This window comes from Cupressus sempervirens, chromosome 11, assembly GCF_028749045.1.
Source record: "Cupressus sempervirens isolate cs-2001-9-10 chromosome 11, ASM2874904v1, whole genome shotgun sequence".
Lineage (NCBI taxonomy): Eukaryota > Viridiplantae > Streptophyta > Pinopsida > Cupressales > Cupressaceae > Cupressus > Cupressus sempervirens.
The window spans coordinates 1,812,470-1,827,519 of record NC_143128.1 but is presented as its reverse complement, the minus strand read 5'-3'; the positions used below and the strand labels follow the sequence as shown (position 1 = coordinate 1,827,519).

General features: G+C 34.6%; 1 pseudogene; it reads right to left on the bottom strand.

The window, feature by feature from the left end:
- Positions 1-15,050, bottom strand: part of LOC149527938 (mitochondrial carnitine/acylcarnitine carrier-like protein pseudogene) — a 117,726-nt pseudogene that overhangs the window by 97,447 nt on the left and 5,229 nt on the right.

Sequence of the window (15,050 nt, the reverse complement as noted above, 5' to 3'; positions counted from 1 at the left end):
ATAATTTTTGCAATGGTTGATAACTACCAGGTTGAGCATCAAGAAATTTTATCAAGGACACAGGTACAATAAAAGGTAATATGATTGCTATTTTATTTGATTCCAAAACCATCTACTCTTTTATATCTCCATCTATAGTGGAGCATTGTAGGCTATTGGTAGTTAGACAAGATGTCAGTTAGGAAGTAGAGTTAGCCTCAGGAGCTAGGTTATCAGTTAGTTCCATGGTAAAAAATTTTTAGCTTCAAATTAGAGACATGACCATGATGTCTGATCTATGCATTAACCCTCTAGGCTCATATGATGTTGTCCTTGGCATGGATTGACACTATTCCCCTAGTGCCAAGATAGATTATTGATAAAAGAGGGTAGAGTGTATGGATGAATATTGGATTTCTGGAGTGATCTTTGGAGTAAAGAGATCGATATGTCTTCATATGATTTCCACTATGTAGCTTAGATAGTGCATGCAAAAGGGATGCCAATTGTTTGATATCACCATTAGTGATAGAGAGAAGGATTTAGAGGGAGAGCCATACCTCAATGATTTCCTATTCTACAAGATTTTTCAAATGTATATCCTTTAGAGCTCCTTGGTATACCTCTACCCAGAGTAGTGGATTTTCACATAGATCTTGTGCCAAGAACTAAGCTAGTATTAAGAGAACCTTATAGGATGACTACTCATGAGCTTAGTGAGGTAAAGACTCTATTGGAGGAAATATTAGAGAAAGGGCATATTTGACCTAATTTGTCACCTTGGGGTGCACCAGTGATCTCCATGAAGAAGAAGGATGGATAAGTTAGGTTGTGCATTGATTATCTGCAATTGAAAAAAGTAACCATTATGAATCGATACCAATTTTCAAAGATTGAAGATCTTTTTGATCAATTAAAAGGTTAAAAAATATTCTTAAAGATAGATATTAAGTTCAGTTATCATCAATTTAGGGTTATGGAGAGTGATATCCACAAGACTGCACTCTATATGAGGTAGGGTCACTAGGAGTTCACTGTGGTACCATTTCTCCACATGAATGCTGCAATTGTATTCATAAGCCTCATGAAAGAAGTATTTTATACCTTTTGGATAAGTTTATATTTGTATTCTTAGATGATATTTTGGTATATTCTTGTAATGACAAGGAGCATGAGGAGCACCTAAGACAAGTATTGCAAAAGTTGAGAGAAAAATAGTTGTATCGTAGCTTGTCAAAATATTCATTCTATAAACCTGGAATATATTACCCTACTCATGACCTTAGAGCTTGCATCAATTGTATATGATTTAGTGAGGCGGTGACACTTCCTTTGAGATCATAGATTCAAGCTTCATTTTTACCATCAGAGCTTTAATACTAGGTAAAGGGGATGGATGGAGTTCGTTTGTGAGCATGATTTCAATGTTCATTACATCAAGTAGAAGGAAAATGTGGTTACATATACCTTAATTAGAAGGAACCATGATCTTTCATCTGTGACTACTTGTACCAATTTGAGAGAGCATATCCTATATCTTTTGCTAGAAGATGAGATATATGCATAAGTTAGTCAATTGTGGCATTCTCAGAGACCCTTAGAAGGGAAGTACTCAGAGTATTTATTGGAGTCTGATGGATTTTTATGTGATAGAGAATGTACCTATGTACCTTTCATTGGGGTTTTATGAGAGCTTATTGTACTTGAGGTTCATAGAGCATCTTATGTAGTACCTAAGTGTTAAGAAGCTACATGCAGATCTAAGGTGGTTATATCATTGGTTAGGCATGAGAGTGTAGATTGCTAGCATTTTTGTGAGATGCCTTGAATGTCAAAGGGTCAAGGAAGAATACCATCATCCTAGTGGGCTTCTTTAGCCTCATGAGATTCTAGAGTGGAAGTGGGATACTATTTTTATAGATTTTATTTTTGGTCTTCCCATGTCTTCTCACTTCCATGATGCTATTTTAGTGATGGTTGATAAATTGGCCAAGGTTGCCCACTTCTAAACTATGTGTACTACTTTTACATCATGAGACATATCTCAAGTTTTTTTTTGGGATATTTTTGTACTTCATGGCATTCTCCATAAGATCATCTCAGATAGAGACTCACTATTCACATCATCCTTTTGGAGAGAGCTGTAGGTAGTATTGGGCAGTAGGCTCAATTTTAGTATAGCATACCATCTGTAGACTGATAACTAGAATGAGAGAGTGAATCTAGTTGGAGGATATGTTGCACATGTATGGGATGGACCAAGAGGTCAAATGGAAGGAATACTTGCATCTTTTCAAGTTTTCCTATAAAATTGGGTACCCTTCCTCTATAGGTATGCCACCTTATCAGGCCTTGTATGGAAGACCTTATAGAACACCCTTAAGTTGGGAGAGGATTGATGATAGAGTGTCTATTGGTCCTTAAATATTCAAAGAGATGGAGTAGCAAGTGACTTTGATTCGATAACACCTTAGAGAGGAACATAATAAATAGAAGACGTATGCTCATGCGAAGAGGATTGATCAAGAGTATAAAGTTGGAGGTAGAGTTTTCTTGAGAGTGAGACCACACAAGAGTATGATTTGATTTAAAAAGGGCTCTAATTTGTCACCTTGGTTCCTTGGACATTTTGAGATCTTGGAGAGGATAGCACAAGTTCCTTATCGCCTAGCCTATCACACATCTACAATGTGTTCCATGTTTCTATACTTAGAGGATATATATATGATGAGTATTACATTATAGATTGGGATGCCTTGTAGGTGGATTCATATATGTAGTTAGCACTGGAGCCTATCTGTATTATTTCCTAATGGACCCTAGCTTTTTGTGATAGAGAACTAGACTAGATTAGGGTCCAACATGAATGTTATGATGAGGTCACAACTTCATGGGAGGATGCAACAGATATGAGATCATAGTACCCATACCTTTTTGATGAACTCTAAGAGGAACTTTATGCCTAGTGGTGGAGGATGTGAGGCCTCACATCGATCCATCATATTGCATCTCATATATTATATTTTGACACATCATGACTCAATATGTTGAGACACTATTTGATGGATTGGACATTATCTATATTATTTATGTCATGTGATGTTTTATTTTAAAAAAATGATTAATCAGGTTAATATATGTTTAATGTATAGACATACATTATAATGGTGTATTTTAGTAAATGATTCAGAGTTATAAATATGCTAAATTCTTTAATTAAGCAATTACTGATGATTAAATACGTCTGCAAAAGTGAGAAAGGTTAGTTAAATGAAAGTTTGAGTGTTTTACTCAATGTGATTATGAAAATTTGGTTTAAATATATGAATGTGATGTTATCAAACTACTAATATTTGAATTGAGTATGTAGGATAATTAACCATGAAATTAATTGAAAATTTGATAATTGAGCCTATATGCAAACTATAAGATAGGTAGAATCCAATAAAGTGATTCAAACCTTGTTGTCAAGTATTTTATTTGTATCTTAATATAAATATGTCTTTATCATTCTATATTTTGTGACATGTTGAATGTTATGTAAAAGTAAATCTTATGGTGCCACTTGACACTTGTTATATGCATATTTGTGTTGACATGTCAATTTAGGGTTAGTAGAGTAACCCATTAATCTAAGATTGATTTGTTAGTAACCCTAATTAGTTTCCCTTAATTAGGGTTTAGTGGAAAGTTTACATCCTTAGGGTTTTTTAAGATCAAATATTTCAAGCCACTTATATAGGTCCTAAAATAATCCTAGAGACTAAATTTAATGCAATCCAAGTGCTCAAGTAATCTAGTAGGTTTGGAGGTCCACAATAGTCCACATTACAAGGTGTACATACTTATACGTAGGGACTGTGCTACACTTGTGGTGGCCTGGGTTACCAAACTAGATAGTGTCCATAGGGATAGTCAACCAGTGGTTAGAGAGGGGTTATCTTAGATCCTAAAATTGGTGATATGGGTAGATCCCATTGTGTGTTTGCAATGGAGCACTACATTGAGCATCATGCCATAGTTATCAAGGACACATTTGTAATACAAGGTAGTATTGTTGCTATTTTATTTTATTCTAGAGCTACCGAATCCTTTATATCTCCATCTATAGTGGAGTTTTATAGGTTTGTGGTAGATGTCAGTTGGGAAGTAGAGTTAGCCTTAGGAGCTAGGGTGTCAATGAGTTCCATGGTACAAAATTGTCAGCTTCATATTGCAGACACGACCATGATGTTTGATCTACGCATTACCCCACTATGTTCCTATGATGTTATCCTCAACATGGATTGGATTTATACCCACAGTAAAAAGATGGATTATCAATAAAAGAGGTAGAGTGTGTGGATGAATATGAGATTTCTAGAGTGATCTTTGGATTAAAGAGATGAATATATCTTTGTATGATTTTCGCTATGCAACTTAGATGGTGCATAAAAAATGGATGTCAATTATTCACTATCACCATTCATGATAGAGAGTAGCATTTAGAGGGAGATCCATCCCTTGATGATTTTCCTATTCTATAGGATTTTTTATATGTATTTCCTTTAGAGTTCCTTGGTATGCCTCCGCCTAGAGTAGTGGATTTTCACATAGATCTTGTGCCAAGAGTTGAGCCAATATTGAGAGAAGCTTCTAAGATGAATACTCATGAGCATGGTGAGATAAATACTTTATTCGATGGAATCTTTGAGAAAGTGCATACTTGAACTAGCATGTCACCTTGGGGTGCACTGGTGATCTTCGTGAAGAAGAAGGATGGATCACTTAGGTTGTGCATTGATTATCGATAGTTGTACAAAGTAACCATTAAAAAATGATACCCACTTCCAAAGATTAACAATCTCTTTGATAAATTACAAGGCACAAGAGTATACTAAAAGATAGATCTAAAGTTAGGTTATCATTAATTGAGGATTGTGGAGAGTGATATCCACAAGACTACATTCTGTATGAGGTATGATCACTATGAGTTCACCATGGTACCATATGGCCTCATGAATGCTCCAATTGTATTCATGAGCCTCATGAATGGAGTATTTTGTATATTTTTGGATAAGTTTGTATTGATATTCCTAGATGATATTTTCATATATTCTTATAATGAGAAGGAGCTTGAGGAGCACCCGAGACAAATATTGTAGAAGTTGAGAGAAAATGAGTTGTATGACATCTTGTTGAAGTGTGCATTCTATAGATCTAAGATACATTATTTGGGTCATGTTATATCAAGTGATGGGGTGTCAATAGATCCATTGAAGATTAGGGTCATCATAGATAAGCCAAAACCTGCCTATATAATAGAGGTAAGGATTTTTATGGGATTAGTAGGATATTACCAACACTTTATTATGGGATTCTCTAGATTGGTACAAATCACATCTCTTCAAAGAAAGGGGAAGAAGTTTGATGGAAAGAGAAGTGTGAGAGAACTTTCCAAGGGCTCAAGTGACCCCTCATAAGTGCACTAATCCTTGTAGTGCTAGATCCTTTTGAGGCTTTTGTGATGTGTACAGATGCATCTTTAGATGGTATAGGGGCAATCCTTATGCAGGATGGATGAGCTATTTCCTATGAGTCTAGGAAGTTGAAGACTCATGAACTTAGTTACCCTACTCATGACCTAGAGCTTTTTGTAGTTGTACATGATTTAGTGAGGTAGTCACACTTCCTTTTAGGTCATAGATTCATGCTTCATTATGATAATTAGAGCTTGTAGTACATATGTACACAATCAAACCTTAATGCTAGGAAAAGAAGGTGGATGGAGTTTCTTTATGAGTATGATTTTGATGTGCATTTCATCAATAGAAAGGATAATATAGTTGCATATGCCTTAAGTAGAAGGCACTATGAGCTTTCATCTATGACTACTTGCACCAATTTGAGAGAGTGAATCCTACATCTTTTTCCAGAAGATGAGCTATATCAAAAAGTTAGTCCGTTAATGCATTCTTAGAGACCCTTAGAAGGGAAGTACTCATATTATTCATTGGATTCTAATAGACTTTTATGTTATAAAGGATGTATCTATGTACCTTCCATTGGGGGTTCACATGAGCTCATTATACTTGAGGCTCATAGAGCACCTTTTGTAGTGTACCCTAGTGTCAAGAAGGTACATCTAGATCTAAGGAAGTTATATCATTGGCCATGCATGCAAGTTAAAATTTATAGCATTTTTGTGAGATGCCTCAAATGTTAGAGGGTGAAGGTAGAACACTATCATCTTGGTGGGCTTCTTTAGCCTCATGGGATTCTTGAGTGGAAGTGTGGTACTATTTCTATGGATTTTATTGTTGGTTTTCCCATGTCTTCTCAACACCATGATTCTATTTGGTAATGGTTGACATGTTGACCAAGGTTTCTCACTTCTCATCCATGTGTACTAATTTCACAACATGATACATAACTTAAGTGTTTTTTTGGGATATTATTAGAACCCATAGCATTCCCTATAAGACTATCTTAGATAGAGACTCACTATTCACATCATCCTTTTGGAGAGAGCTACATGAAAAATTGGGTACTAGGCTCTATTTTAGTATAGCATACCATATTTAGATTGATGACAAGACTAAGAGAGTGAATCAAGTGTTGGAGGATATGTTTCACAGGTATGTGATAGACCTTCAAGTCAAATGGAAGGAATACTTGCATCTTGTCAAGTTTCCCTATAACAATGGACACCATTCCTCTATAGGTATACCACCAAATCATACCTTGTATGAAAGACCATACAGAACACCCTTGAGTTGGGACAAGATCAAGGATAGATTATCTTTTGGTCCTCAAATAATCAAAGAGATGGAGTAGCATGTGACTTTGATTTGACAGAGCCTTAGAGAGGAATAGGATAGATAGAAGAATTATGTTGATGTGAAGAGGACTGACCAAGAGTAAAAAAAGAAAATAGATTTTTCTTAAGACTATAACCACACAAGAGTCCAATTTAATTCCAAAAGGACTCTACATTGGCACCTTAGTTACTTGGACCTTTTGAAACCTTGGAGAGGATAGGACCAATTTATTACCATCTATTCTTATCACCTAGCCTATCATGCATCCATGATGTGTTCCATATTTCTATACTTAGAGGATATATATGAAGAGTCTCATATTATAGACTAGGATGCCTTATAGGTTGATTTAGATGGATAGTTATCCTTAGAGCCTATCCATATCATTTTTTGATGGATCTTAGCTCTTCGAGACCAAGAATTAGACTAGGTTAAGGTCTAGTGAGATTGTTATGATGAGGTCACAGCTTCATCAGTGGATGCAATGTAGATGACATCACTATAACCATAACTTTTTGATGAAATCCAAGAGGAATTCCATGCCTAGTGGGGGAGTATGTGAGGCCTTGCCTTGATTCATCATATCACATTTGATACATTATATCTTGACACATTATGGATTCATATGTTGAGACATGGATTGGACATTATCTATATTATTTATTTCATGTGATATTTTATTTAAAAAAATACTTAATCATGTTAATTGATGTTTAATGTGTATGCATGCATTATGATGGTATATTTTAGTAAATGATTCACAATTATGGATATTTTAAATGCTTTAGTTATGCAATTAGGGATGATTAAATATGTCTAAAAAGTGAGAAATGTTATTTGAATGAAAGTTTTAGTGTTTTCATCAATGTGATTATGAAAATTTGGTTTAGATATATGAATTTAATGTATTTAAACTAGTGATATTCAAATTTAGTGTGTATGATAATTAACCATGGAATTAATTAGAGAATTGGTAATTGACCCTTTGTGCAAACCATAAGACTAAGGATGAATCCAATAAAGTGATTCAAACCTCATTGTCAATTATTTTATTTGTATTGTAATCTAATTGTTTTTGTATCATTGTATATTTTGTGACATATCAAATGCTATGTAAAAGTAAATCTTATACTATTACTTGACACTCATTATATGCATATGTGTGTCACCATGTCGATTTTGGGTTAGTAGAGTAAACCATTAATCTAAGATTGATTAGGGAGTAACCCTAATTAGTTTCCCTTAATTAGGGTTTAGTGGAAAGGTTACATCCTTAGCATTTTTAAAGATAAAATATTTCAAGCCACTTTTATAGGTCCTAAAATAATCATAGAGGCCAAATTTAATGTAATCCAAGTGCCCCAGTAATCTAGTAGGTCAAGGGTTCCAGAACCATCCACATCACAAGGTGTACATGCTTATACCTAGGGACCATACTACACATGTGGTGGCATGATAAAAATGTGGTGGCATGCATCATCTAGCTAGAGAGTGTCCATAGGGATAGTTAGCCAGTGGTCTAAGATGGGCTACCTCAAAGCCTACAATTGGTGATATGGGTAGATCATACATATTTTTTACTACAGTTGATAATGGCTAGGCTGAGCATCAGGCCACAATTATCAAGGATACAAGTATAATACAAGGTAGTATACTTTCTATTTTATTTGATTCTAGAGCTAGTAACTCCTTCATATCTCCATCTATAGTGGAAAATTGTGGGCTGGTGGTAGTTAGACAAGATGTTTTCTGGGAAGTAGAGCTAGCCTCGGGAGCCAAGGTGTTAGTTACTTCCATGGTACATAATTGTTAGCTTCAAATTGGAGACATGACCATGATGTATGATATATGCATTACTCCTCTAGGTTTGTATGATTTTGTCCTTGGCATGGATTAGATTTATGCACATAGTGCTAGGATGGATTGTTGAAAAAAGAGGGTAGAGTATTTGGATTAATATGGTATTTATAAAGTGATTTTTAGAGTGAGGAGACTAGTATCTCTTCATATGATTTTTGATGCATAGCTTAGATAGTGCATGTGAAAGGGATCCTTTAGAGCTCCTTGTTATGCCTCCACCTAGAGCAGTCAATTTTCCACATATATCTTGTACCAAGAGCTGAGCCAGTATCGAGAGCACTTTATAGGATGACTACTCATGAACTTGGTGAGTTAATGACTTAGTTTGAAGAAATCATAGAAAAAGGTCATATTCAACCTAATGTATCACCTTGGGGTGCACCAGTTATCTTCATAAGAAAGAAGGATGGATCACTTAGGTTGTGCATTTATTATTGATAGTTGAACAAAGTAACCATTAAGAATAGATGCCCACTTAATAGGATTGATAATCTCTTTGATAAATTATAGGGTGCCCAACTATTCTTGAAGATAGATCTAAAGTCAGGTTATCATCAATTGAGGATTGTGGAGAGTAATATCTACAAGACTACATTTCGTACGAGGTATGGTCACTACAAGTTCATCGTGGTACCATTTGACCTCATGAATACTCCATTTGTATTCATGAGCCTTATGAATGGAGTATTATGTACCTTTTATGGATATGTTTTTAGTCATATGCCTAGATGATATTTTGATTTATTCTCATAATAAGTAGTATGAGGAGCATGTGAGACAAGTATTGTAGAATTTGAGAGAAAAATAGTTGTATGGAAACTTGTCAAAGTGTGTATTTTATATAGCTGAGATACATTATTTGGGTCATGTCATATCAAGTGATGGAGTCTTAGTAGATCCATCAAATATTGGGGCTATCATGGATTGGCCAACACCCATTGACGTCACAAAGGTGAGATTTTTTATGGGACGAGCAGGATATTACTAATGTTTTATTATGAGATTCTCTAGATTGACACACCTAATCACATCGATTCAAAGAAAGGGTAAGAAGTATGGGTGGAAAAATAAGTGTGAAAGAAATTTCCAAGAGCTTAAGAGATCCCTCATGAGTGCACTGATCCTTGCAATGCCAAATCCTTCTATAGATTTTTTGGTGTACACGGATGCACCTTTTGATGGTATAGGGGTAGTCCTTATTCAAGATGGATGACCTATTTCCTATAAGTCTAGGAAGTTGAAGACTCATAAACTGAATTACCCTACTCATGACCTATATCTTGCAACAATTGTACATGCTTTTGTGAGGTGGTGAAACTTCCTTCTAGGTCATAGATTCAAGCTTCATTCCAACCATTAGAGCTTGCAATAAATATTTACACAACCAAACCTTAATGATAGGCAAAGAACATGGATGGAGTTCCTTTGTGAGTATGATTTTGATGTTCATTACATCAAGTGAAAGGAGAATGTTGTTGCATATGCCTTAAGTAGAAGGTGCCATGATCTTTTATCTATGACTACTTGCATTGATTTAAGAGAGCATATCCTAAATATTTTGTCTAAAGATGAGCTATATGTAAAAGTTAGTTGGTGTATTCTTAGAGACCCTTACAAGGGAAGCAATCAGAGTATTCATTGGAGTTTGATGTACTTTTGCATCATAGAGGATGTATCTATGTACCTTCCATTGGGGGTTTTCATAAACTCATTGTACTTGAGGCTCATAGAGAACCTTATGCAGTGCACTCCAGTGTTAAGAAGCTACATGTAGATCTAAGGTATTTATATAATTGACCAGGCTTATAGAGTGCAAATTTCTAGCATTGTTACGAGGTGCCTTGAATGTTAGAGGGTGAAGGAAGAATAGTCTCATCCTGGTGGTCTTCTTCAACCTCATGCGATTCAAAATTAGACGTGGTATACTATTTCTATGGATTTTATTGTTAGTCTTTCCATGTCTTCTCAATGTGATGATGCTATTTTGGTAATGGTGGACATATTTAGCAAGGTCTCTCCCTTCTCAACCATGCATACTACTTTCATAGCATGAGAAGAGCTCAGGTTATTTAAATTAAATATGTTTGAAAAAGTGAGAAAGGTTATTTAAATGAAGGTTTTAGTATTTTTCTCAATGTGCTTATACAAATTTGGTTTATATATGTGAATGTGATGTTATCAAACTACTTATATTCAAATTAAGTTTGCCAAATAATTAACCATGGAATTAATTAGAGAATCGGTAATTGACCCTATGTACAAACTGTAAGACTGAGGTTGAATCCAATAAAGTTATTCAAATTTTGTTGTTAAGTGTTTTATTTGTATCGTAATCTGATGGTTTGTGTATCATTCTATATATTATGACACATTGAATGTTATGTAAATAAAATCTTATGGTGTCACTAGACACCTGTTATATGCATATGTGTGCTGAAATGTCAATTTAGGGCTAGCAAAGTAACCCATCAATCTAAGAATGATTAGTTAGTAACCCTAATTAGTTTCCCTTATTTAGGGTTTAGTGGAAATGTTACATCCTTAGGGTTTTTAAGATCAAATATTTAAAGCCACTTTTATAGGTTCTAAAAGGATCCTAGAGGCCAAATTTAATGTAATCCAAGTGCCCAAGTGGTATATGTATGGGTTAGGAACCTTTTACACCCATATAGAACTTCCTAGAAACATTCATGACCCCTAAAGTATCCCATTTTCCCTTTTGTGTGAAAATGGATCATCTCCATAAGGTTACCCAAGTTTCCACTCCTCTAAAATGTTGTCTTTATGATAGGGGCAAGTGCCAAGACCATAGGAGGCTTAAGTCAAGTTTGAAGTTATTTCTATTTTGGGTGAATGATTTTAGAGGCTATTTAGAGTCCCTTTGAGGAGTTGAAGGTTTTTCACTCATTCTTTACATTTAGAGAAGTCAAGTTTGGAGTTGGAAGTAGAGGATTTAGTTCATCTCAAGTTTCATTTCCATAACCTTTGTGAAGGTAGGTTCTCTACTGTGATAGTTATACTCCTTGTTTCATTACTTGTATGTGTTAGGTTGTTGCATATTGTAGTATGTGTGTGTTTGTATCATGTAAGGGATGGGTATTGTAGATTTTGTTTGTTTCTCTTCCTTGTTTTTTTGGGGAAGATATAAAGGGAGTGTTGGCATTACTTACCCTCAGATAGGGTAGAAGTTATCATGCACAATAGAAGGGCTTCAACTAGACTCTAGGTTAGTGCAAAGTTTCTTCTCATGTTGAGGAGATGTAGAAAGTAAGGTGTTATGGGCCCTTGCTTGTCAATACAAACTAATTTTGTTTTGGAGAAATAAGGAGAGAAAGAAATGGAAGTTTATATGATTTGGTAGCCTTAGAAGAGGCATATGATTTGTGTTCATGATTGAAATCTCCTACTTGGAAAAAATCCACCTTCTCCCTAGTCATACATTCATTATGAAACCTATTGTGCATACCTTGGATGAGAACTATATGTTGAGTGTGTCATTGTGATTATTTTCTAAATATCACCTAGTCAGTTATTAGTTCTCCTAGCTTAGGGTGTGGCCTCACATTAAGGCCTAGGTTAGGAGGCGAGCCTTCCATGGTTCTTGTTCTTTGTAGATTGTCTAAATATGATCTCATGATGGAGAAAACCCAATTTTCTTGGGACACTAATGGTGTTCTTGGTATCATGTTATTGGAGATTTCTCTATTGTAATACCACTTGATATATTGTATATTAGTGTTGAAAATGATCATGAAAGAGATGGTCTAAATATTATAAATTCAGTATTAATAAATCAAACATTTAGTTATTGTATGAAATTAGCAAGTTACGTGATCAAGTATTCTTAAATTGTAAACCATGACTTACTTTCAATTAGATTGCTTTGCAAAAGTTTTTTTTGATAACTCTCTATATTTCTTCATGAAATATTTTTTTTAATACATTGTATTTGAGATATCTTTTATAGAATATGGATAAATGAGTTATTCAATTGATAGATGCAATAGTTCATCTTTAAAATCATGTAAAAAAAAATAGTGTTTGATTTAAATACATTTACCTTACTTGCATATTGAAACCTCAGTTTATTTAAATATTGTTAATACAATGAATGATACCTTATTGCATTGTTTATAAACTACTTAAAATCACTCCTAATTAGATACAAAATTTATATCATTTTTTTATTTCAAGTCCACTTAATAAATTAACTAAAAATTAACATACTATGTCACTATTAAAATTTCTAGGGGAATTTCTAGCTTTGAAGGAAAAAAGAAATTTACAATTTTCATCTAATTGAGAGAGACAAAATGTTCTCTGGAAAATACATGAAGAAAATTTTAATTCAACCACAGAAAAAGGTAATAGGGAATATTCCCTAGATACCTTCACTTTTTTTTTTTCAAAATTAGCTTATTTCAATAAATTGTAATAAAAATAAAATACATTACATTTATAAATACTAGATACTTTTGAATTCCTAAATTTACCTATATTACTTTATCCTCAACTACCCCTCCCTCAATCCCCATCTATCCCTTCTGACTTGGTTCCTATTGTGGTTTCACAATACATGCCTCATTTTTCCTAGAAGTGCGGACCCCCTACTTTATTTTTTGGCTTTTCAGATCCCTAGTTTGGGATTTGAGTCTTTTTTAGGGTTTTTCCTAGTGTTCTCAATCAAATTCGGGTCCTGAATATATAAAACCCAAATTTTGAAAGTCAAATTTTAGAGAGCATGTCATTTATTTTACAAAAAAAAGGTGCACCAATGCATCTCCCTAGGCTTTCTAGTGTGCCAAAGCACTAAGTAAAGGGTGTCACCCTTCATGATGTGCAGTAGGGTAGCTACACAACACCAAGGAGTGCATGGGTCCCTAGGTCTATAAAACCTAGAGGACCCCCCTCTCTCCCTTCATCATTTCATTCTACTAGCATCCATCACTATAGAACCACACCTAATTAGGTGTTCCTCCTCCACTTTTTTCATGCAAAAAAAAAAAACATTAAACCCTAAATAAGGTGCATAGTTGTGCACCTTGTTTTTTACAAAACATACAAAACATTTTAAAAACAAAAGCAAAAGAAAAACTCTAAATTATGGTGGTACTACACACCCATATATTAAAATTTGATAAAGATAAAAGGTGCACTAGGCAGACCTATTAGGTGTTCTACGTGCACCCTATTTTGCACATAAGGGTCATAAAATTAGGTTTCTAGTTTTTTTTTGAGTAATTAGGGTTTTTTGGTCCTAGTCACGTTTGTATTAGGTTTGATGACTATTTAGAGATCCAGGACATTGGAATAGGTCATACAAATTTGGTCGCATTCCTAGCATTGTGCAATAAACCCACCAAAAGGTCTCTAATAATAACCCCCTTTATCTACAAAGGACTTATTAATGCAACATCACATCTAGTTTTAGTACATTCCTCAAAATTCATCATGACACTAGTGGAAAGATATGTTCTTGAAGAAAGGGTTGTGAAGAGCAGAGAGATCATCTTGGATCTCTAACACAATAACATAGAGAAGGCGTTCCATCTTTCAAGGGTAGATCAATTTATTAGATTGACTTATCACCAATCTAAGAGATGGTAAAAGGAACATGTTAATGAAGCTTCTGAAATGATATAGTCATCATACCTCATTAAGAAGACTTCTCTAGGGTGGAAAGAAGGAAAAGTAGATATAACAATATGTTACATGAAAGAGGATATTGGATATTTAATCATACTCTTGAGTAGAGTCATGGGCTTTCTAGAATTAGGGCACTTGAACATATGGATGGTCCATTTCATTAAGACTATCAAGACAAAAATGATGCTAACTGATTGGGCTTCCATTCTTAGCAAGAACTTAGGTGAGCAGCTGGTGGTGGTTAGGAATAACCATAGATTTTACATGACATCATACTTGGTGTACTTGTTAGCTATGAGAGAAAAAAATTATCTAGGGCTTTATAAGAAGGGTAGCATGCAAGATGCAAATGAATGGCCCTATATTGTATATCCTCAACTGGTGAAGAAGAAGCTTCTAGAGAAAAGCAAAGAATATAGGATCATAAATGATGAACTTATATTCACAATAATCTAGTTCACTGAGCAGGATTATGTGAAAAGGATGCCAGAGGAAGTAGCTACTAAGGTATCAGAAGTTGGAGCCTACTACATGTAATTTTGAACATTCACATATTTGAGGGTAGCAGGTATGATTATCAACCATAAGAAGCTCCCTAGGTATCCCAGTGATAAACTCATTCTAGTGGAGATTTTTCTCAACAACTCTTTTCTGCATATGATAGAGTCAGGAAGTAACACAAAATGTGTTGGGTGTGGCCTATCAGTATAGGAAGTTTTAATGTGGTTTGAAGACAATAAATTCCATCTTTTGAGTTTTAATGGG